This window comes from Barbus barbus (assembly GCF_936440315.1).
Source record: "Barbus barbus genome assembly, chromosome: 23".
NCBI classification, from domain to species: Eukaryota; Metazoa; Chordata; class Actinopteri; order Cypriniformes; family Cyprinidae; genus Barbus; species Barbus barbus.
In genome coordinates, this window is record NC_136751.1 from 25,973,953 (window position 1) to 25,999,985 (window position 26,033).

Below are 26,033 nucleotides of genomic sequence, written 5' to 3' on the forward strand. Positions count from 1 at the left end.
TTTATTTATATTTTTATGTACAAATATTTTGTTGCTAAAACCATAGCTCATACTTAGTGATTTGAATAAACTTTCAAATCCAAAGTACTTTCACATGTACGGTAATTTGTCTTGTACTGGTTGTTTGTGTACAAGACATAATACCTTAAATCTGATTTATAATTTCATGCAATACAATGGGTAAAAAGAGAGACTTTAGCTATAGAGACCATAAATCTAATTTGTTTTCTTGTAGACTTGTCATAACTGTTTAATATCAGTTACAAAAATGTAGATTGGCCCAATTTAAATCAGAATTGTGAGACAGAACCGCATAGCAACACCCTAGGAACCATCCACAACACCCTAGCATTACTGCGGTGAGTTTTGCATGGACAGGTGCCATTCACATTTCACCTAAAAAATGTAAAACTGGTTATGGTTGTTTTGTAGTCCTTTTTGAATTCATGCCATAATCAGGTTGTGTTGTGAGCTATAAAGCGTATTAGCGTTTCTATGGTGGTTTCTAAGGGCTTGAGTCACACACTGTCTCACGGTCATGAAAACCGCTCTCCACAGGAGTCTACACTTCCATCTATCTGTATGTGTGAGAGAGAGATCAGTATTCAGGTTGTGTCTCTCCTACCTTCCTACTGTGTGAACAGAACACAGCAGAGCGAATCTCAGAGTTTCCATCTCGCTGTGACATACCTGAAGAAATGACAGCTAAGTTTTTATCTGTTCCAAGGCTGTTGTTGTATAACAGGCTGCTGCTATAGAAACAGAGCCGACAGAAATGAATAAAGCTACAGACATTTCTCACTGGGTGTTTTTCATAACCATAGTAATATCATGTTATTTTATAAACATGATATGCTTAGGAGTATTTTGGAGTACAATGTAAGTTCCATTATATATGAATAATGTATAGAATATATAGAATATAATATATCAAAAACTGTGTGTGTGTATATATATATATGGAACATTCTTAATAATTTGGAACATTTTGTAAATAATTTGTATGTACGTATATGTATGTGTATGTGTGTGTGTGTATATACATATATATATTTACAAATTATTTATTTACAAAATGTTCCAAATTATTAAGAATGTTGCAAACAATATGAATATATATATTGTGGCGGGAGGAGCCAACGACAGACACAATGGGCGTGGCGTCAAGCCTCGGAGAGGTTTTTATTAAACAAAATATTAAAATAAAGTGTCCAAAGGGGGAAAAGTGTCCAAAATAAACAGGGATCTGGTGTCCTCGTTGTGTTGCGGGGCTCGTGAAGGAGGGCAGTGTTCAGGAGGGAAGGGTCCAGGTAAGGGGCGGAGTCCGGCGGCCGCACGCGCTCCCGTCTGGAGGTCCCGGGGCGCGGGTGACGGCGGCTTCTGTGGCGGCTTCGTCCAACTCCTCAATCCCCGGGTGCTCGACGGGATTCCACGGCCCGGCGTCCTGGCCCGACGGCCGTATCGCGGGTGCGGTGTCGGCCGGACTGCGGGTCTCTGGCGGCGGCGGGTAGTTCCCTCTACGCTCCCTTTCCTGGACCCACGAGGACACCAGCGTGCATGCACGGGGAAGAGACCGGTCTCCCGAGGAGAGGCGCGCTCGGCATTTAACGGCGGCGGTGATGAGGCTCTATTCACATCAGGTGCGCCTCATCACACGCCGCCAGCCCTGGCTGTTTCAGCGCCCCTCCTCTCTCACACACCCACTCCCGTCGGGAGCCTGGTGAAGGGCGGCGAATACGGGACGGGGTGGTGATGATGGACAGGGGGGAGGCAGCCGACTCGTCACATTCCCCCCCCCAAGCGACATCCCCGTCCGAGGGTCGCCGCCCACGCGGGAGTGCTACCTTCCTCAACCAGGCTCCAGCGGTCGGAGTGGGCGGGGCAGGGATTCCTCTCCGGGCAACTCTCCCTCTCGCACCGCGCCGGAACCGGGACAGAGGAACCGAGTATTAGTTATCAGCCTCAACCAGCCACAGGGTAAATGACAAATAGAAAGAACGTCACTTACCCCTTTGGTGGCTGGGAGGCTGTCCCCGTCCTTCCTCCGTCCCTGTACGGGCTCGACGGCTTCTTGCGAGCGAGAGGGGATGACGTCATCTGATGTTGCCCAACTGCGCTGTCTAGGCTCCGCCTGCCCGCATTCTCCACCACTGTGGTGGGAGGAGCCAACGACAGACACAGTGGGCGTGGCGTCAAGCCTCGGAGAGGTTTAAATTAAACAAAATATTAAAATAAAGTGTCCAAAGGGGGAAAAGTGTCCAAAATAAACAGGGATCTGGTGTCCTCGTTGTGTTGCGGGGCTCGTGAAGGAGGGCAGTGTTCAGGAGGGAAGGGTCCAGGTAAGGGGCGGAGTCCGGCGGCCGCACGCGCTCCCGTCTGGAGGTCCCGGGGCGCGGGTGACGGCGGCTTCTGTGGCGGCTTCGTCCAACTCCTCAATCCCCGGGTGCTCGACGGGATTCCACGGCCCGGCGTCCTGGCCCGACGGCCGTATCGCGGGTGCGGTGTCGGCCGGACTGCGGGTCTCTGGCGGCGGCGGGTAGTTCCCTCTACGCTCCCTTTCCTGGACCCACGAGGACACCAGCGTGCATGCACGGGGAAGAGACCGGTCTCCCGAGGAGAGGCGCGCTCGGCATTTAACGGCGGCGGTGATGAGGCTCTATTCACATCAGGTGCGCCTCATCACACGCCGCCAGCCCTGGCTGTTTCAGCGCCCCTCCTCTCTCACACACCCACTCCCGTCGGGAGCCTGGTGAAGGGCGGCGAATACGGGACGGGGTGGTGATGATGGACAGGGGGGAGGCAGCCGACTCGTCACATTCCCCCCCCCAAGCGACATCCCCGTCCGAGGGTCGCCGCCCACGCGGGAGTGCTACCTTCCTCAACCAGGCTCCAGCGGTCGGAGTGGGCGGGGCAGGGATTCCTCTCCGGGCAACTCTCCCTCTCGCACCGCGCCGGAACCGGGACAGAGGAACCGAGTATTAGTTATCAGCCTCAACCAGCCACAGGGTAAATGACAAATAGAAAGAACGTCACTTACCCCTTTGGTGGCTGGGAGGCTGTCCCCGTCCTTCCTCCGTCCCTGTACGGGCTCGACGGCTTCTTGCGAGCGAGAGGGGATGACGTCATCTGATGTTGCCCAACTGCGCTGTCTAGGCTCCGCCTGCCCGCATTCTCCACCACTGTGGTGGGAGGAGCCAACGACAGACACAGTGGGCGTGGCGTCAAGCCTCGGAGAGGTTTAAATTAAACAAAATATTAAAATAAAGTGTCCAAAGGGGGAAAAGTGTCCAAAATAAACAGGGATCTGGTGTCCTCGTTGTGTTGCGGGGCTCGTGAAGGAGGGCAGTGTTCAGGAGGGAAGGGTCCAGGTAAGGGGCGGAGTCCGGCGGCCGCACGCGCTCCCGTCTGGAGGTCCCGGGGCGCGGGTGACGGCGGCTTCTGTGGCGGCTTCGTCCAACTCCTCAATCCCCGGGTGCTCGACGGGATTCCACGGCCCGGCGTCCTGGCCCGACGGCCGTATCGCGGGTGCGGTGTCGGCCGGACTGCGGGTCCGGCCGCTCGCGTCTCTGGCGGCGGCGGGTAGTTCCCTCTACGCTCCCTTTCCTGGACCCACGAGGACACCAGCGTGCATGCACGGGGAAGAGACCGGTCTCCCGAGGAGAGGCGCGCTCGGCATTTAACGGCGGCGGTGATGAGGCTCTATTCACATCAGGTGCGCCTCATCACACGCCGCCAGCCCTGGCTGTTTCAGCGCCCCTCCTCTCTCACACACCCACTCCCGTCGGGAGCCTGGTGAAGGGCGGCGAATACGGGACGGGGTGGTGATGATGGACAGGGGGGAGGCAGCCGACTCGTCACAATATATATATATATATTTCTATATTTCTATTAGATTTTTGTGACATTTGTGTAATTTAAAAGAACATTTTGTGATTTATATGATATATAATGACTTTTTTATTTATTTTAAATTTAGATTAAATACTTCAAAAGTCTGTAGTCTTCTCTGTGCAGATGAAATCAACATGCAGATGAAGAGTCAAGAGACTTCTGACCCTCTTCATGTTAAGCTTGACCATAGAAATGACCACTTGAATCTCAAGATTACAAAAAGAAAACAACAACCCTGTGTAACCTATGAGCTAATCTCACAGAGACCACCCAAAATGACCTTTAAATTTGACCAGAGGGTGTTCTCAGTGTCTGCAGTGCTGTTATTGTCTGTAAAACCACATACACACAATACAGTATGATGGTAATGGCTTTAGCATGGCTATTAAATATGATGAACATACATTGTGGCACATTCAGGAGACGAGGAGGGGCTTCCTAACGCATTCTTTCCACATCTATACACACATACACATACACTTTCCTTGCAGGCAGCAGTGTTTGATCCAGCAGGTATTTCCTTGGGAGACCCTTCACCCCCCTCTCCCCTTTTCCTTTCATTCTACTTAGCAGATAAACAAGTCTCTCTGTCTCTCTCTCTCTCTCTTCTTTTTAAAGCCCAGCACAGTCCGTCAGCCTCAGTGAAGGCATTATCCTTGCGCCTTAATACACAGCCATAGAGCAGCTTTTGTTCCATTTAAGCTGCTAATTGTGTGTCTCTCAGAGGGTGTGTGAGAGAACGAGTGAATGTGAGTGAGAGCGAAGTCTCCCGAGGTTAGTTTAGGGCTCAGCACATAGTTGGGTTTTTACATTTTGCTCTGATATATACACAACTAGCTGACTGAATATCCTCACTTTTTCTGCCCAGCATATTCTGATTTATAGTACACGGTGAAAGGAACAGGTTAAAGTCATTTTACTAACAAAACTTCACTAACAAAATAGTTTGCAATTTCTGAATACAATGTATTGCGCACTAGCTGACAAGATGTTAGGGTGTTGTAGGTAGTTAGCAGGCCATTTTTATGCAGTTGTTAAGTTGTTTTGACTTGTTAGCACATTGCTAGAGTTTTTTGTGTGGTTGCTTATGCTTAAATTTACTGTGGTCTTACCATGGTATTTACTGTAGCACTGTTATTAAAAACGTACTACTATCAGATACATTCAAAATAGTGTGGTACTACTGTGGTACATATTTTTTAAAAACATGGTACTGTTATGGTATTTAACACTTGTTAAAAAAAAATTATATTTTGGTCATGTACTGTGGTAATACCTTGGTGTTTTTTAAGTACCTTGTAGTACCATATATACAATGGTACAGGATTTTAATTACCATGGTAAATAGTATTACCATCTCATATCATTACTTTAGCATGGTATTTGAAGTATCACATAAATTGTGTTGTACATGATTGTGGTAATCATTCATTACCATGGTAAATGCATGGTACTTTGGGAACCAATGTTATATTCTTGTTTTTTATTTATTTATATATTATTATAGTATTTATTAATATTTTGAATTCTTTTATTTTTAGATTTTCTGAACTTTTTTATCTAGTTGATTGAATAATTCTATTTAGCTTTAATTTTATTTTTGTTTTAGTTTAGTTTAAGCAAGTTTTAGTACTTAAACTTATTTCAGGATTTTAACTAGCTTTAGTTAACAGTAACAGCACTGACTGGAGCCACAGCATGTTTCTTCTTTGTAAGGGATGTTGTGTTGAGAACCATGGGAAGAGTCCATGAAGGAATTTCCTGTTTCTTAAATCGAGTCTCAGTGTGTGTGTGTGTGTCTGTGTGGTGTTTGTGTGTGTTTCAATGTAACCGTGTTCAGCAGTCTTTCCTGCAGTGTTTTCCTCCCTCTTTTTAATGGCCTGAATTTGAAGGAAATACCATTTTCTCCCGTTTTATGGCAAAGTGCCACCCCTGCAGCTGCTGATGAATGGACTCTTCCACTTCAAACTCTGTAGAGAGCTCAGGTCTGGAGCAGGACACACATCCATTTCTCCCTTTGGTCCACAATCCGTCAGTTTGTTTCCCAGCTGTGGAGCAGGTAAATGGACCGTGCTGCCCCTGGATCCTTCCTGTCTCACTGTGATATCAGAGAGGGAAAATTTATGAGCCTTCTGGAGCTGTTCGGCCTTGTCTCCTTCCAAACTGGAATGCTCTAAACATCACATCAGATGCAACCAAACACACACGCTGACACACCACAGCTGTATTTATTCACAATGGTATTTTCCCAGAACATAATGTGTGTTATCTCTTTGCAAATTCTTCACTGGTGATTTCAGGCCTTCATTTGGAAGTGGTGTTATCATGCTGATCAGAGTGTGTTTATGTGTGTGTCAGAGCTGCTAACGGGGTGATTGTGTGATTGAGTGCCTTATCATGCTGCAGATGCTGTGTGGGAGTGTGCAACTGCAAGAAACGTTTAACTGTTTGTTATGATTCAAAAATGCAAATAGGTAAGGCAGATGCTGAAAATGGATCTAACCGAAAGAAGGTGATGAAATGTATATGCAAGTCGAACGGGTTTCCCAGAGGGAAAGTTTATTGCTCTTTTATGCCTCAGGAGATTTACAGGAATTCTTAATTAAGTTTCATTTAAAGTATAAGCTTAAAATCTCTATAAATCCTTGGCAGAAATAAAAAGAAATCAGTTGTTGACATACAGTAGGAGTATGGAGTTATAAATGAATTTGGTTAGCATTACTCAGATCATTTGGTCTTGAAAGAATGTGTAAGAAATGTATGAGTTTATTTTGAGATCTTGCAGATGTCTTTCTGAATATCTAATGCTGTAGGTGGTGGCCAGGGTGTTCTGATTGGTTGCCAATGAGATGCTATACAGCTAATAAAGTGTTTTGATTGGTTGCTGTTGGTTTGATTGGTTGGACTGAATCATTAGACTCTTCCCGATCCTACCTTTTGAACTTCATTGAAGGGATAGTTCACTCAAAAATGAATATTTGATGTTTATATGCTTACCCCCAGGGCATCCAAGATGTAGGTGACTTTGTTTCTTCAGAAGAACACAAACGAAGATTTTTAACTCAAACCGTTGCAGTCTGTCAGTCATCTAATGGCAGTCAATGGTACGCAAGGCTTTGAGAGAAAAAAAACACACAGACAGAGTTAAAAATCTTCATTTGTGTTCTACTGAAGAAAAAAAGTCACCTACATTTTGGATGCCCTGGGGGTAAGCAGATAAACATCAAATTTCCATTTTTGGGTGAACTATCCCTTTAAGATGTTTTGGTTGGCATCCAGGGTGTTGCTATGCAGCTGCTAAAGTGTTTTTAATTGAAAGCTTTTTCTTTTATGTGGGTAAGAAAAATGTATTAGATGCCACGTGTGAATATTATTTCCTGTCACGCATACTAGAATATACACTATCAGGTGTAGTTGACACTGAGAGGGAGTTTTATCCAGACATGTGATTTTTTTTTTCCATAAATATTCAGATTTCTTGAGTCATATAATACTGGTATAGCATAAATATTGATAAATAGAAATAGCCTTCTCTCTCACACAAATTGAATCATGCCTTACTGATGTGGTGAAGTGACACTGATTACTTTGGGCTCAATCCAGCGGTTTTCTAATCATGGGATTTCCCTGTGTGTGTGTGTGTGTGTAATCTAGTGGGATTACAGTCAAATGCATGTGATTAGTGTGTATTACCCATAAAGCCGGGTCACACACATACTGAGATGAGGGAATCCTTAGATTTGCTGGGTTGGACACGGATATGAGATGACTGATGTTTTGTGTTTTATGCAATATGATTATGTTTGTATTCTCTTTGGCATGATGGTGATGTGGATAGAATAAAAGTCTCTATGCCATTTAATGGCAGTTGATAATATGCATAAAATTAGACTTTATTTTCACATTAATTAAATTGCATATTATTTTCACATTAACTAAGTTGCATTTGAAATTGCCTGCTATGTATTTCATTATCGCTAATGGCTTTCACAAAAATAGCTCTATGAATAGCTCTGAATGGCATCGTAATTTATTAGAGTTTGTTTGTTTCATTAATACAAAGCTTAATCATAAAGAACGTGGATTCTCATTTAAAAGTGAAATGAAAAAAAAAGAAAAGTGTGCACATATATAAAGATAAATATAGATGCATAGATATAGATGCAGATATATATAATAAAATAAGTCTCATATGCTCACCAAGGCTGCATTTATTTGTTCATAAATACAGCAAAACCAGTAATATTGTGAAACATTATTGCAATTTAAAATAACTGTTTTCTATTTGAATATATTTTAAAATATAATTTATTTCTGTTTTGTCAAAGCTGAATTTCCAGCATCATTACTCAAGTCTTCAGTGTCACATGATCCTTCAGAAATCATTCTAATATGCTGATTTGGCACACAAGAATATATGTTATTAATGCTAAACCCTTGTGCTTAATATATTTGTGAAACAGTGATTTTTTTTATCTTTTTTACATCAGTTCAACGTGTCCTTGCTGTACAAAAATAATAATTTTATAAAAAAAGAGAGATATTAGATCACACAGCTGACCTTTTGAACCCTAGAATAGTCCTGTTTTGCCGGTGGGCGAGAGGGGAAGAGATTCTTAATGAACTTTCTGTTGAAATGATGAAGACTTTGACTGACCTCTGCCATTGGCGAGCTGTCATATTCAGAGTTGAAACCTGGCATATTCCAGAAAATTGCCCTAATTACAGTCAGAATCTCCTGAAGGGGAACAAGACTGCGTTCGTAATATACTGTATAATGAAAGAATGTCATTCCCTTTGCTACATTATATTCTCACATGATCTCATTACGAGAATGAGATTATTTAACAAGAGACTGATGTTCAAAATCACAGTTATTTAATTTGTCATGCTGAAAATGTAAAATCAAGTTGAGTGGGTTGCATTGTGGGATTGCATCTTTACCCAGCATAGTGTGATCTAGTTCTATACTGCGTATTTGGCAAATACAGCAGACTATCAGGGGATTGCAGACAGAAAACTTGCATACTGTGCACAATATACATACTGCACACTGCAGTGTGGTTATGTTTGGTTATGGTTATGTTTTGAAACTGTGGTACGTTTTCAATGCATAGAGAGAACAAGTAATCTGTTATATATGTAGTCTAAAGCAGAATCTCTTGGCTCTAAGGAATTCCAGATATGACTTACGCAGCTTCCAGGAAGGCTCTCTAGACATGACAGGTGTGCTGAGATGAGATTTGATTTAGGGCCAGTCAGGAATTGAGAGATAAATGCACCTGGAGCCACATTCTGTTACTATGGTGATACATGTGACTAATAGTGACATCAGCACGTCAAGAGGAGGCTGAAATGCTGATATATTCGTATTTGAATTGTAAACAAGGATTAAAGAGAGGTGTGTGTGTGTGTGTGTGTGTGTGTGTGTGTGTGTTTAAACAGCCAGACATTTTGGCAGGATACCCAAGGCTAATTTGCATATCTAGTCTTGATAAGATACACCGTCTTAATCTCATGGTTTCTTTTCTTTCTTTCTGCATTCATTTATTTAAAAAAAATAAGTTTATTATGGTAATGTAGATTTAAGTAGTGAGGATTTTTAGCAAGCTTTCACTCAGGTCTGGTACCATTCTGCTACTGTATGTAGTTACCATGTTTATTTATCCAATTAATTCCTCACAGATTAAAAAATGGGTTGTAAACAGCAGTTCACTTTGATTATAATTGTGTCTGGGAGTGAGTGTTGCTTCTTCCTGTTTGAGAAAGTGATATGAAGGGTAGTCAAGACCAGCTTCTTCCACTCATTTCCTCTCTTTCTGTTTGATATTCTGTGTATTGGTTAGACTGTGTGATGGGTCATGAAGTTCATTGTGTCTGCAGTGCCTGCACAACACAGCCAATTAGAGATTCAGCCAATCAGGGCTCAGTTCTAACATCTGACCTGGACATACCAATCACAGCTTCAGTGAGAAACCGTTGAGATGGGCATTTATGCAGCAGCCTGGTCAAAGTGATTGATTTTCACTTGTTTAATTATAAATGAGTGAGGGACAATAGGAGAGAAACAGATATTTGGAAACTGCCTACTTAGTCCATGACAGCAACACACGATGATGTACTCGTGACTGTGTGTGTGTGTGTGAGAAATTCACTTTTAAACTGAAAATGCTTTTGTTGAGGGAGTTTTGTGTGTGTGTGTCATATTATTGCATAACTAGTGTCTGTCCTAACTGAAATGAAAGCATAGAAGCATAGAAATAGGAAACAAATCATATTTGTTACATATCGGCTAATGGAAGATATAAGAAAGTTGTTGTTTTTTTTCAGATTGGATGGTTTCAGATATTCTCTCAAATACTGGCTGGCATAGGATATTTAATTGTTCATGTTCATTTACTATATTTTTACATTTAGACCATATTTGCTGTCATCTGAAATAATTTAACAATGGTAAATGTGATCTTTAACAAATCTTAAAAATTAATATAGAGTTAATTTAGTTGCTTATATGCTATTATAGTTTAATATTTTGAATAATATTAATATTTTAAATTAAAAACTTTCATTTTTGCTTTCAGTTTTAATTTCTTAATTGTCTTTTAAACATTGTTTTGTTTTAATCATTTCTTTTCATCATGTGCTTTTTGGAATTTCTGTGTTTTTTGTTTTGTTTAGTTTTTTTCTATTTGGATTTAAGAGAGTATTAAAATGAATCACGCAACACAATTTACTAACATTTGCGCTGGTCAAATTTCTGGTATTTGCGTCATTATTTAATGCCCCAAAAAAACATGTCTTAAACTATTTTGTGCTTGAAATGGCTGCATTTGTTGTTGCTAGGAGGAGGCACCACAGAGAATAGAGAGCACGTGGTAGAAGGGAGATGATTTCTTCCACACGTATGAATTAATTTGGAATGCCAGAAGAACACATAATCGTTGTCAGTAAATCACGTTGTCAGTAAATCACCCGCAGAAATTTCCACGCCCATCAGTGTTGTTTTGGAATTGCGCTCTCGTGCTAATTTGCCCTGTTTTGTAAATCTGGCCCTTCGTTTTTTTTATCTAATTTATTCTAAATTTTATTTGAAGTATTATAATTTGAGCTTCATTTCAATGACCAAAAATTATTATATAGTTTTAGTTAACAATGTTTGATTTATTTAGACAAAATAGGGTGTGTGTGTGTATATATATATATATATATATATATATATGACCATTAATCAGCTGTTGGCTATAACGTGAAAATAATGATAACATTGTCCAAAATTTTAATTCTAGTGCATCCACAAGATTACATTGTTTAAAAATCTTTTCTTTGCAGTAATGAAAGCATTCATAATTGTCATTGCTAGGAATGTTGTCAAACTAAAAGTTAGCATAATGTTTCTATTTTTGAAATGGACTGTCTAAATAGGCAGTTCAGGTGTTGGAAATAAGCAGTTCTTAGGTGGTATAAAACATTTGTCAATTCAGAGCGTTGTGTGTGTGTGTGTGTATGTATGTGTGTGTTTATCTTGCGGGGTCCATTATATCCAGGAACACCTGAAGTCCATACACATATCTATTTCAGTTTAATAAACTGCAGATGTGTGTGTGGCCCAGAATGCTCCTTCACTCGCTCTTTTATCAACAAACTCCAAATTGCTCTAGTTTCTTCAGAATCCCAAGAATGCTCGACCGGCTAAAGATGTTCTCTCATACAGAAATAGCCAGCGGTGCTGCATGAAAGCATTCCTCTAAAACACAGCATGAGAAAACAGCTCAACAACTCTGAGAGTGATGGGAAAAGAGAAAGTGTTTTTTCAATTACATTTAAAGGAATAGTCCAAAATGTTAAATTATGTAATTGTTTACTCACTCTCATTTCAATCAGGCTTCAAAAAGAAATAAAAAGCATTATGAAAGTACTCTAAAACTAGTCTGCACTTCTTACAAAGTAGAAGGAACAGACTAAATTCACAGATTATTTACCAAAAATCTCCCATTCTGTTGCACTTCATATAGTGTTTTTGGTCATCTGTCACTGTAAATATTGAAAAGAGCAGCATGATCTTGTCTCCTTTTGAATAACTGAACAACATGAGGCTGTAATGATACACAATTTTCATTTTTGGAGTGAACTTTTTCTTTAAGACCTTTCCTAGATAAGGGTTCCTCTTCGATGGATCTTCATTCCCAGGAGAGCCCTTTATTAAACACACACACACATACACAGCCTGTGAAGATGAGCGTACAGAGTGGGCGTATATGGTGAGAGCAGTGATGTGGTCTGTGGTCAGAGTGTGTAAGAGGCACAGACTCCATTGCTGTAAGTGATGTTGTAAGCTTTCTCTGTCTTGTGACGCTCCACTGCTGCTCCACTGACTCATATACTCTCTGAGGTTTATGTCCTGGTTTACACACACACTTTCACACTCTCAGAGATCATAGGATTCTGCTGACATGCACACAATGAAAGACACACAGTCATGTGAGAGGAGATCTCATTTATTGATTCAAGCAATTCCTGAGTCAGCAATCTGTTCGTGTTACACAGACTTTTTCCTGTCCCTTATGACTGGTGACAATTATAGCACACTTTTATGAAAGCTTTTGTTTCACTGAGCATAGGACAGAGGTTTTTTTTTTTTTTTGGCTCAGCAAAGTTCTGCATGATAAATCATAACTCTAGCCTATATGTTGTTGTTTTTTTCACAGTTTTTTCTCACTTTACCTCTTTTTCCAGTTCACTTAAATAGACCTGCAGTGTAACAATGTCATATTTAAAAGTATTCCAAGAAACTTAACAAATCATATGAGGCCTTAAATATGACAAGAATTAAAAAGGCAATGTTTAAATTGGTTTTAGTTGTTGATTTTAAAGGGGTAATCGGATGCCCATTTTACACAAGTTGATATGATTCTTTAGGGTCTTAATGAAAAGTCTATAACATACGTTGGTTAAAATTTCTCAATGGTAGAGTAAAAAACACTTTTTTCCCTATGTCAAAATCAGCTCTGTTTTCAGCACGCTGATCTAGTCCATGTTGCTTTAAATGCCAGTGAGCTCTGCTGACACCGCCCCCTCTTCCGTGGAATGACTAGCAGACCATAGATATGTGTAGGTTTCGCATTCACCATAATAATCAATGAATATTCAAAGATATACAAGCGTATAACTTGCTGTTGTAGACGCACACAGTCAATGCGCTCAAAGATTCGCTGACCGTTCCAAAAATGGCGGATGGCTTATGTATCGCGGCCCATAGAAACAGTTGATAATGAGGCATCTAGGTATATATATCTATAGAGCATACTAAACTTCACCTGCGAAACTGGCTGTCACCTTGATTTGTTTCTGAATGAATCAGCATTTTTTAACAAATTGCGCGAGTAAATGATTCATTGAATCACTCATTCAGATGGTCACTTGATTTGTTTCTGAAATGTAAAAGAACTGGTTGACTGAATGATAAATTGACTCACTCATAAAGACAGACACTTGTTTTGTTTCTGAATGAATCAGTGTTTTTGAACAAATTGGTTGAGTCAGTGATTCATTGAATCACTTTAAGAGTTTATAGCCACTTGATTCATGTCTTGATTTAATGTTTCAGAGAAAAAGTCACTTAAAAATCCCCAAAATGAACTAATTAATATCCTAAACCGCATGTCACACATATACATATGCATAATATTAAATACTGTAACAATTTTTTTATTGGAATTCACTTGCCAAGTACATATTTGTCTAGATATAACTTATTCCTAAGCGTGTCTTTGTCTCTCATACACATTCACAGCAGGGTCAGTTTCTGTTTGCCAGAGATGGATTTGCATTCAGTAGTTCTTCCCTCAATCAATATTCAAAAAGGCGTGAGAACAGAATGACTCAGCTTTTAACAGAGAAACCTTTACAATCACATAGAAAACATGGAAAAATTCAAATAAAACTGTAGATGAATATGTTCCAGTAAACATTATCAACTCAAATGTTTATCTGGTCTTATATCTTATGTATTTGTTCCATGTGTTTCCAATGTATACAGTGGGATATATTTGTGTGTGTGTGTGTGTGTGCGTGTATTAGTAGGCTATAAAGCTTTAGATGTTTAGGTTGTGTGTGTGTGTGTGTGTGTGCGTGTATTAGTAGGCTATAAAGCTTTAGATGTTTAGGTTGTGTGTGTGTGTGTGTGTGTAGTATATAGGCCAGATGGGAGTAAAGCTATGCAGTGAAATTACAGCAGGAGAGCTCTCACACACGTTTGATGTGCTCGCATGTGGGTGTGTGTTGCTTTTTTTTTCACAGATTTAACTGGAAACACATTTTCTTCTCTCATAACACACACATGCACAGACATGAGGCACAAAAAGAGTCATTCCCAGTCTCTTTGTGCATATGGCCCCCTATTCTGAACTGCCCTCTATATGTAGAGAAGTTACAGGTCTCTTTAGACCATTCAATAACATTCTCACATACATCTGAGCGCAGTTATGATCCTCAGTAGTCCAATAACATACACACCTGTACAGACACAGGTGCTTTGGTGTCCATCCCAAAAATGTTGTTGGATAACTATTTTACGGTGCACAATTACTCCTTTAATCCCTTTAAAGATCTGAAACTCTTTTATAACCCACGGCTAATACATCCATGGCTTTCCCATAAGGAAAATACCATACATTTCTGCTGTTAACTTCACTCACACCTGGATCCGTGAAGACTCTGTGTATAGAATTACACAAATTCAGTATCAACACAAGCACACACTCACCCATGCTCACTGCAGAGACTGTGGGGGATGTTTGATGTGATTTAAAGGAGGTTAACCACTAAGATTATTCATTAAAAAAACCTCCACCCACAGCCAACATCCTACACCCTAAAAACTGAACCCCACCAAAGCCCCGTGGCTTGTCCACCCCCAGTCCCTGAGCTGGCGATGATGAGAACATGGCACATGAAAGGGCCTACGGTTTGGTTTGGTGTAGACGGTTTTTGTGTTTATCATCCCAGCAGATTTTATGACTGCAGCATGAAACAGACAGCATAAAGCGATTCACAGTAGTCTATTTGAATGAAAATAAAATCTGTTGCTGCAAAGTCATATGATTTTCTTTCTTTCATGGATTGAAATAGAGAAATTTGGATGAATGAAAACATAGATTGATCCATCACGATTTAAAAGGAGGGGAGGGGTTATATGCATTTGTTGTATGTGAAACTGCAGTTTAAACAGTCATCAAAATGTATCTTTATGGGTTCAATGGAAGAGAGTAACCCATTTATGATTAGAACAACGTGAGAGTGAGACAATGGTGAACTAATTTTCATTCATGGATGAACTGTCCCTTTAATATTTTTTAATATTCTTTAAGTCTCCGAAGTTTGACTGACTCTTGTAATGTCCTATAATCTTTGCACTATCATTCAAAAGTTTAGAATCTGTAAATTAAGACTTTTATGCTCACCAATACTGCATTTATTTGATCAAAAATGCAGAAAAAACAGTAATGTTGTGAAATATTATTACAATTTAATTTTTTAAAATGCTATTTATTTCTGTGATGCAAAGCTGAATTTTCATAATCATTCCTCCAGTCTTCAGTGTCACATGATCCTTCAAAATTCATTCTGATGCTGCTCAAGAAACATTTCTTATTATTTTTACAGTTTAAAAAGTCTTCACAGTCTTTGCTGCGTAAAAGTACCCCACATTTTTGAAAGGTATTGTATATGTTGCTTTTCCCTAGATAAAAATGAAAGTCTGTGCATGAATGTTAACAGAAAGGTTAAGGGATGAACTCCATCTTGATTCAATTATAGGTCAGCTCTGTTTACATCTAGTTCCAACATTATTGGCCACATACAGCCACAACCTCACTACACATGTATACGTGCATACACACGCACAATAGCATTCAATCCTTCCTCCATCCAATTTTACGGTTTACGTCAGCCATATAACCTGTCCTTATGTCCGCAGATGGAGAAGTGTAACCCGTGTGACCGCCTTCCGAAAAATAACAAACCCCTCGAAATATACACACACATACACCCCGGCGTTGTCTCCGAGCCTGAGGCAGTGAGACAGAAATAACCAAACTCAGAGACTCCTAACCAGAACCACATTTCCTTTATTGAGGAAGGCAAGAGAAGTCAGTTTCCCATATATTTTTTTCTGCGTTTTAAGGAAATTTCAGCCTTTCATTTTCTCAGGGAACATCGCAATCTCTTCTTCTTGTACTTTAGACACAAAAAACAGTGCGTATTAAACTAATTGTGGCTTTGGTCTGGCAGACATGGGCAGGATTGGTCTTTCAGAAGTTTATTTTAGACCTTCTCTCTCTGCAGTCGCAGTCGTGTGAGCCTGGACTTTCTCATTTATTCCGAAACGCCCCCACAGTATCAAGGGTTTCCTTTTGTATGAATGTTCCCCTCCATCCACACACAGAAATACACACACACTCTCCATGTTTTAAACAACGGGCTCTTGTGACACTGTTCGGACATGTGCCCAGAGGAAGGAGCCAATAAATGAAGTTAAAATATGTATTAGAGAGCGCAGAGAGATCATGAGGGACTGTTTAAGTTGGACAGAGGTGTTTCCGCTGTGGCTGAATGTCCAAAATCAGCAGCGATACGAACAGCCGGGATGTTGTGGTTCTCAGTCACCTTGCACTACCTCCATTATGTTTCTCAAAGAACCTTTCAATGAACAGTTTTTCAAAGAACCATTGTTTTTATATTCATTTTAATATTCTAATGAACCAAGAAGGTTCCATGAATGTTAAAGGTTCTTCATGGACCCATAGATGCCATTACATTGCATATTGGTTCCCCAAAGAACTTTCAGTTAACATTTCCTAATACCATACATTTTTAGTGTAAAGAACCTTTTAATAATCTAAAGAACAATTTTTGTGCAATGGAAAGGTTCCATGGGTGTTAAACGTTCTTGGAAAGATCAATGCCAATAAAGAGCCTTTATTTTTAAGAGTGCATAATGATTCAAATCAGAGATGATGGATCGGACTGTCATCAGATCCAACAAACACACAGAGATTCGTCTGACCTCAGACGCTTGTGTTTGTTTATTGACGGTGTTATCACCAGCAGTTGAATCATAATGAAATGTAAGCCTGCAGCCTACTTGCATTATGTTTGGAGTGTTTTTCAATTACTTTTCAAAGGGCTTCCCATGAGTATGCGTGAGAGAGTGATGAAGAGAGATGGAAAATCCTGACCCTTAGTGCAGTCTTTCTCTCTATCGTTCAAGTGCATTTAAAGCAAGGCTGAAAATCGTTAAACCAAGGGCTGTGGAAATGATTCTGTGCTGTATCATTGTAAGACGTAATGCAGTGGGGATTTTGCATCATGGCAATTCAATTTTTACAGCAATGTTTTTTTTTAAATCCTAACACAACTTGGGTTCCTTTTAAACCCCAGGTTAAGGCCAATTTTAATCTTTGGCTAAACAGAATTACAAATAACATGCTTACCTCAATTACTGGTTTGCATACTTACAAAACATTCATATTAATGCACTTGCATAGGTTTACTTGTAAACTTCATGTTGTTTAGTTTGGAGGAAAATGTCATCTAAAAATGTCAAATGATGACAGAAAATGTTGCCTTCTATTATTTTGTCTTTGCTTGTGTTTAAAGGCACAAGACAACCATAAATAATTAATTGCACACCATTTTTACAAATGGACAAGCTGTATTACATTAAGATAGGGATATAAATGTGTCTAATTTAAAAATATGAAAAACAAATTCTTTGTGTAATTCTTTATCATGGCCTGGGAATTATAGAAATAGCTCTTGTGAATTGCTATGCAGAATTTATGCACACAGGCTATGACCCTTAAAAGGAAAACACCTTCCAGTTTTTGTAAAAGTTTTCGTTGAACCGTCTGCAATGTTGACTTTGTGGTGAAACGACCGTTAGACGTCTGTGTGAAGGAGTTCACACAAATCAACTGACTCTAACAGTCGGGTTCAGTTTGAAAGCATCTTTCAAACCTTTCTCTCTCCTTTTTCCCTTCTTTCGTTCACCGTGGCCAAACCAAACGGGAAGGGAAATCTGAATTAGAAACGGAGGGGCGGAAGAAGTCAGGCAGAGGGAGAGAAAGAGTTCAGCCCATTCCCAAATGTTTCTGCTGTGTTTCTACTGCAAATCCAGATGTGGATCTGTTAGTCATTGGTCAGCTTCTACACACACAGAGTGTGTGTGCGTGTGCAGTTTCACAAGACCAAGGAGCTCACAATTTGCATCCCATCCACCTTCTTGTCCACTCTTTTAAATATTTTAATGTTTTTCCACACTGCAGTAAATCCCTTAAAGATGGTAGCCTAATACTTCAGTACGATCAAATCAAATCACTTTTATTGTCACATCACCACAGCACATGTGCCTTGGTGAGTGAAATTCTTGAGAGCGTGCTCCAGAAAGTGCAGAAACAATTTACATATAAACATTACCATACATACTTACAGACTTATACAGATGACAATGTGTAATATTCACATACATATACTCAGTGTACTATTAGACATACTTACAGTTATCAATACACATTATACACCTTATGTACACATTCTACGTTATGTACACATATATAGGTACACACAATAATATGCGAAGATGCAGCAGATTTATATGTTTGATATATAGGCTATCATAATGAATAGTTACCATATTCATACCATGGTATTTGCACCCCGTTTTCAATGAATATGATGGTATTGCTGGGTACATTTTCAAAACCGAGCCAAAACATGTCATTACCATAGTACCCCCCCCCCCCCCCCCCCCCCCCCCCCAAAAAAAAAAAACAACCCTTACAAAAACTTATCAGGTCAGATAATATTGTGGTGATATCATAGAAATTCCAAAAAGTACCATGCTTTTCAGACATGATGCTGTTTTTGGACATGCATCTCCATCTGATATTTAAATAGTAGTTCAAGGTTAAGAAAACCATACATGTCTAAATAAATAGTTGTGAAGTGGTAAGTTTTGGACAGATGCAACACTTGCATATTCCTGGTAATCCAGTTACATTTTATTAATATGTTGCCTATTAGTATTGATTAATATTTTCAATTAGCTTTTATTTATTTATTTTCACTTCAAATTTTAAGTGAAGTTTTAGTTTGTGCTTTTTATCATTATATTATTTATTTGTATATTTAGGTTTTATTTATTTTTCAGTTGTAGTAATTTTGGAAAATTAGTCGCCAATTGCAAAGTTAGAGTTTTTCCTCTAATACTTACATTTTATTTTAATTCTATTTGATTTTAGTTAATGAAAATGAATTACAATATTTTAGTTTAGGTAACAATAACAACAAAGGTGTAAAATGATGATGGTGTCAGGCGGGACTAAGTGTGTGTGTCGCCGGTGTCACGGGAGGAAAGGCGGAGGAAGAGGAGCAGCAGGAGGAGGAGGAGGAGGAGGAGGGGCTGCAAGTGTGTGTGTGTGTGTGTATGTGTGTGTGTGTGTGTGTGTGTGAGTGTATAGTGTTGTGCGGAGCTGCTTGCTGGACGCGGGCCAGCGGTCCCTGTGAAACAGCGCGTTGAGAGCGGAGAGGGATGGGATGGGATGCGCTGGCACCGCCGCTGTCAGTCCGCTCCGCTCCGCCTGTGCAGCTTCACCGGGGATCACAACAACGACATGGATGATGCTGATTGCGAGGATGATTTAGGCCGGCGTGTGAACGTTTTCTCTTCGGATTTAACCCATTTGGATTACTGTTGTTGTTAGAGACCATTTATTTATTATCTCGGCGAGGAATTCACGTACGCGGGATTTAAAGGTAAATCGCGCGCATGTCTCGCGCTTGTTATGCGCTGGTCTCGCGCTTCCCGCTTCAGTCAGTGAGGGACGATGGAAGGATGGATGCGTTAAATCAGCGTTTTCGTTGTGTATTCTACTTAACTAAACGGTTATACACACATTTTACTGTCAACTCGATATAGAGCACTGATTTGTGACAATACACGGAGGATATCGTCGTTTAAATCCGATTTAAGGGTCCTCAGAGTGTAAATTGTTCAGCAGCTAGCCTGCTAGCCACTTACCTCAGAAACACCGAGGCATGTTATGTGAGAAATACTGCGTCGTTTTCTCATAATGTTGATCTGATTTGATGAACATCATCCTTAAGGTGATTTTTAGAAACTATTAATGTTGCTTTTAACGGAGTTTGCATACTAAACTTGCTAGCTCATTTGCTTTGCTTGGTCACAATAGCTGCCCATTCAGTCTCATTCATCCATTTTTCCAAGGCTGTTAACCTGTGCTGACAGCTGAATATGATCAGATCTGCTGTGGATAGTGACAGGAACTTGAGAGGACTGCATGCATGTGACCATCACGGTCATATCCTTAAAATCCTTGAACAATGCAGTTGTGTTAAGTCTTACCTTATTAGATTTAAGTTACTGGAAATGTGCTATGACAGTCTCATAGAAAGGATTCGCTGTCTCGAAACCTACCTTTGTGGGCTATCTATCAATCTATAGTGTCTCTGTCTTAACTGGATGCCTACCTAAACAGTTTTTTTATGTCTTTGCTTTATTAAATTTGATAGTAATGACTCTCATGGAAAGATATGTTGATTTGGTCTCAAAAACTTTTCAACCCCATATGATGTGTTTCACTTTAGTCTATTTTGATGCAGTGTCCAATTAGATGTGAGCTGCCTAACGTACCTAGACAGCATCATAGCTGCATTGATCCAAAAATGCTGTGTAGATAAGCTCAGTAGAGCATTTTTGGGCTTCATAGATACATTCCACTAATAAATGTGGTTGCAGTTTCCTATGACCTACTCATAGAAAGGACTGTTTCATAACCTAATGAGAAGACTACCTAAACAACATTTTTGGGCTTCATAGATGCGTTCAGCTTTATTTGATTTAGTAACAGTGTCCTATGACATCCTCATAGGATGCAAAATCCTGCAGAGATGTGACCCTCCGACCTAAACAACATTTTTTGGCATCATAAATGGCCTGAAAAGGCTGTCTAGATAGCCAGCCCATTTTTTGAGGCACAGCCTGGAATTGGGGTCTGTCTACAGACAGTAAACAAAGCAGACCGGGCTGTGTCTATCTAGGCAGCTGTGGTCCTGCTGGTTCAGGGTGACGGATGTCTTTTTTCTGTGCTGCTCAGCCTGTGATGTCTGCACTGCAGGGCAGCAGTGTCAGCTGGCTGATGTACTCTAGCACACACGGTCAGGCATGAAAACCAGACCTGTAGTCGCCTAGATTTTATCATTTGTCAGTCTGCACCATGAGACTTATTTCGTGCTTGAATTTGTGATGAACATTGATTTTTCTGGCTTTGTGGTGGCCATGTGCATGTCTGGTCTGTTTGGTGCACTGTCATTTTGTTGTCATTGTGCATTAAGGGGAAATAATGGCTAAATGCTCCCTTGCTGTGTGTATGGGATTGTGTCTGGCGGTCTAAATCATCACAAGGACATCAGACACCTCCAACCATGTTTAATATCTGTGTCTGATATGATCTGAATTGGATGTTCACTAATTCAAATGCTCTTATATCTCTATCTTCTACACATCATACTACTCATTGACAGTGTATGTGAAGCTAACATGTAGCTTAGGATTTAGTACGGATAAACCGCAATGAAACCCTAAACAGTGCATCAGGGTCAACCTTAAATCTGCTCTAGAGAGTGGGTTTATCATCAGATCAGATTATGTTACGCTGTAATCGTCTTTTCTGCAATGTGCATCAGAGTAGCTGCACCTTATTATTAGGGCTTCATGATTTTGGGGGAATCTAATTGCAATTTTGCAATTATTTTGAAAGCTCCACGTTTGCTGTGCTTGACTATAGGACTGCGCAATGTGACTATAAAATAATATTTCACTGCAAAATAAAAAATAAAGTATTTACGAAAAATATTAGAACATTAATAATAATGCTTAACAAGAATAATCGTTTACAGTACACCTGTAAAATTGCAATACTAATATTTATGCATTTCGTAATTTCAAACGTTAAACCATCAAGCTTTTATTTTGGCAGAAAAGTGTAGGGAGGCCTTAAAGTTTCTATTTTGTGGACAAATAAAAATGCTTCTAAAGTTGCCATTACAAGTTTGGGAAGATGGTTGGCACATTATGTTCCCATATGTGACCCAAACTCAGAGAAGATGCAAAGATGAGCTGCGGCCCTTTTTTTGTCTATAAAACAATGGCAATGGTTTACAAAGATAAAACTGACTGAAATATACGTGTTATGTGATTTTATTGACATCACAGGTTCGTAGGGCATTGTGAGTAGTGTGGCGCACTGGAGTTCAGCTGAGGAAGAAGTGACTCACCGTTCAGTGATTACAGGCGAGGCATTTTGTAACCCCACACCAGACACAGCATACAAACACACTTCTGCTAACACACCATTCCCAGCGCCTGATTGTTAGATTCTGGGATTGTGGTTGAGAGCTGTTCACCTCCCCCTCCAGATACACCCTAGTGAGGAACGTTCTCATTCAGTGGAGCGGAGGTGTGACATCTTGAGCTTCAGGCTGTAAGGATGTGCTCCCCATCACCAGCATGCTGTTTGCTTCATTCAAAGCCTCCGGTTTAATCTCCTATTGTGTGGTGGGAAGTGTTCCTATCAAGCCTGACTCAGACCTTAAGAGGTTTAATATGGTGATATAACCAAACTGCAGTGCTTTCGGGCTACAGCAAGGTCGGTAATAAAGTTTAACCTTTAAGATTGGAAAGTCAGCCCAATATCAGCCACCACAAACTTTGGCTTCTGGATTCTGCATCTTTTGCTTGTTATGAGCGGGCCCACATGGAATCTGTGCCTTCAAAAAGCTTCACAGATCTCCACAGAATTGGAACAACCATCATTCACAGTTCTGCACTTCCCATCACACTGTTTGTTTCTGAAATGTTTTGGCTGATTTGAATATGCTTTCAGCTGCCAAAAAGAGTGTAATGCTCTGTTTTACTTTGTTTAGATCAATTCCACAGGATTCTGCAGATAAAAAAATAATAATAATAATAGTTTTGAGTGTTTAATTAGGATAGTATGTCTACAAGGATATTGTACTTTGAGGAAGGATCAAGTATTATTTATTTTATTTATTTATCAATCGCATTTTTTAAAAAGTTATTTTTTGTGTGTTTAATTATGATAAGTGTATCTACAAGGATACTGAACTATGAGGAATGTTTAAATAAGAGTTTATTAATTTATTTAATTTGCCTATTTTTAATAGGTTACATTTTCAGTAATTGTTGGCTGGGAAATGTAAATTTTTTTTAGTCTAAAGATAATCCTAAACTTAAACTCTAGCATGAATGTACAAAACTACATATTTTCCAGTTTGATTTATTAGGTTGCCCAAATGACTAATCAGCTAATTTTTTTTAAAGAAAGTCCTGTATTACTAGGCTGATTTCTTAGGGGGCGTTTACGTAAAGATGCTTGAAAGGGGAGCAATTTGTTTTTTGGACAACTGGTAGTTTAGTGAGCCATCATTACCCATCCCCAAACTGAAGTATATATATGGTTTTAATGGTGCTGCTGCAGTGGTTTGGATCAATTATTCTACCATTTTTATTCTCATAAATGAATATCATGAAAGTTAGATGAGCTGACCTAATTGGTCATGTGCAGCTCCAGGGAAGGAATTAGACATTTAAAAAAAAACTCATCATTAAAGGCTGGACCATATTCAGGTGAGCCAGTTCATATTGATTTAGGTTTGTCTTTATTATATGGAAATGTGATCTCACTCAGTGGTTGAGGGATAAGAATATGCATGTTGCCTGAGAGCATGTTATTCTGAAGACAGGATATCGGCTTTGAGGAGTTGGAGTGAGATTCAGTGTTAGCACGACCAAGAGAAATTCATCAAGCCAAGCCCCCCTGTAAAAACATCTTCACAGGTCAATAACAAACTCACACCAGTTTGTTCGGACACACACTCGCACAATTAATCATGTGGTCTGTCACATGCTTGTGCATTTGAGGTTGTGTAGCTCCACTGAGGAACAAGGCAGAGGAGAAGGGGAAGAAAGGATGTGTTTCCCCTCTTCCAGTCTTTTCCCCCCACGTGTGCGTGGCGGAAATGTGAGCCATGCTGCTTTTATCAGCCTCATTGTTTGTGTTCCTCAGGGACGGCGCTTCCTGATGGCAGCCAGAACGCTCCACATGTTCCAATTCGGATGTCCTTAAGAAAGCAATTTGGAAGCTTAAGAAATGTCTTGTATTTTTCATTTTTTTTTCATTTTCCTTTTATCTTGGCCTACATATAGAGGTAGAGGGGGTGGATGAGAATGTGAAAGCATGGAGGGATAGAATAAGAGCGTGATATAGCACACTAGAGAGAATGAGTCAGTGCACTACTGCATTCTGACTCGTACAGGATGTATAAACAGGAACCGGATGGAAAGTCCGCTGATGGATGTGAACTACCGCCACTGTTAGTATCACATTCACAGACTCAAAATCCCTCGAAACATTTTTTCCTTTAAAAGAAAATAAACAAAAAATGAAAAGCTCTCTTGAAAGGAAAAAAAAACAATGGGAGTATCGGGTTGCACTTTGTACTCGAGTTGTCAAACCAGCTGAATCCTAAAGGCAGTATAACTCACGTGATGACATGGCTGTTAGTCAGACTCTGTTCCTCACAGATGTGTCTGTCCACCTGCTCGTAATGGGATGTTTACTATACAGCTTGGCACAGAAGCAGCGATCTTAAGTAAACACTCACAAAAATTGTTTGTGAATGGAAAGCGAGTGGGAGTGAGCAGTGATTTGAGACCAAATGAAAGGAGCGTACAGACGATAGTAACTCCAAACATGTTTCATAGGTGGAATGCGTCTGGACTACAAACGTCCAACTGCACACTGCGGGAAGAGTTCTGAATGCACATACTCATTTTACCCTGGAGGAAAGTGTGTTGTTAGTGTCTTTGTTTTTCTTGCAGACTCCATTTAATATTCATTATGAGCAGTCATATCTGGCTTTGATAAAAAGAGATATTCCTCACCATGGCAGATGGCAATCAAAGCACTAATCAGATTGTGCGCTGGTGCAGGTATCTATACAGACTGACATGGCATGATCCTTCTTTCATCAGTTAGTGATGGCTGAGGGGAGTTTTATATTAACACGGATATTAACAGCAGCTGTAAGCCCTGATCTCTAGGCAGTGATGAAGTTCAAATAGAAGCTTATGTATGATAAGGGGAAGTCGTGGCCTAATGGTTAGAGAGTCGGGCTCGTAATCCAAAGGTTGCAGGTTCGAGTCTCGGGCCAGCAGGGATTGTAGATGGGGGGAGTGAATGTTCAGCGCTCTCTCCACCCTCAATACCACGACTGAGGTGCCCTTGAGCAAGGCACCGAACCCCCAACTGCTCCCCGGGCGCCGCAGCATAAATGGCTGCCCACTGCTCCGGGTGTGTGTTCACGGTGTGTGTGTGTTCACTGCTGTGTGTGTGCACGTTGGATGGGTTAAATGCAGAGCACGAATTCCGAGTATGGGTCACCATACTTGGCAGTATGTCACTTCACTTTTTTTTGTCACTTCATGATGTTTGTGCTCATGACGTATATACGATACAAAGTGATTTTATGTAGTTTATGTAGAATTTTGATTACCAAATTGGTCTTTTTATGTAAAAGCCACTTTTTTTAAACATTTTATAGCACTTGTGGTATTAGCAGTTTCAGGAAAAACCTGACCGTAAACAACAAGTAAAAACAAAGTAAACTGTTTGGTTGCTTTTATATATCATTCAGAAAATCTGCAAAGTGCAAAAGAGTTCAAATGGCAGTACTTTTTAGATGCAAAGTAGCCATTATCTCATTTCTGACCTGCAAGCACTCTGTGAGTGAAACAACATTTAACTTGTTTATTATTTGTTGTATAGCCTAATATTTTATTTCTAAATTTTGTAAGAATTTACATGTTAAATGTGTCTGCGGTTATTATATATTTTAACCAGGAGTTAAATCAAAATACACATAAATCATAAAAAAACAAAACAAATGCTACTCAGCATCAGCACTGATGTGTGAGAAAATTCAGGGTAAAAGTGTGTGTGTGGGAGTGAATAAGATTGAATTCTGCTGCTTGACTGGGAATT

At 40.1% G+C, this 26,033-nt stretch overlaps 1 protein-coding gene across 4 annotated transcripts in view; it reads left to right on the top strand.

Moving 5' to 3' along the window:
- The window catches only part of LOC306843345 (FERM domain-containing protein 4A-like), an 80,177-nt gene that overhangs the window by 12,649 nt on the left and 41,495 nt on the right, over positions 1 to 26,033 (top strand). Inside the window, exon 1 of one of the 4 annotated variants that reach the window (XM_079374772.1) lies at positions 19,312 to 19,704. The exons of 2 other annotated variants lie outside the window; for them this stretch is intronic. The gene's annotated coding sequence lies outside the window, so the exon portion shown is untranslated. Of the gene's footprint in view, positions 1 to 19,311; positions 19,705 to 26,033 lie in introns of those variants that run through there. One more of the 4 variants, XM_079374773.1, reaches the window with a different exon arrangement.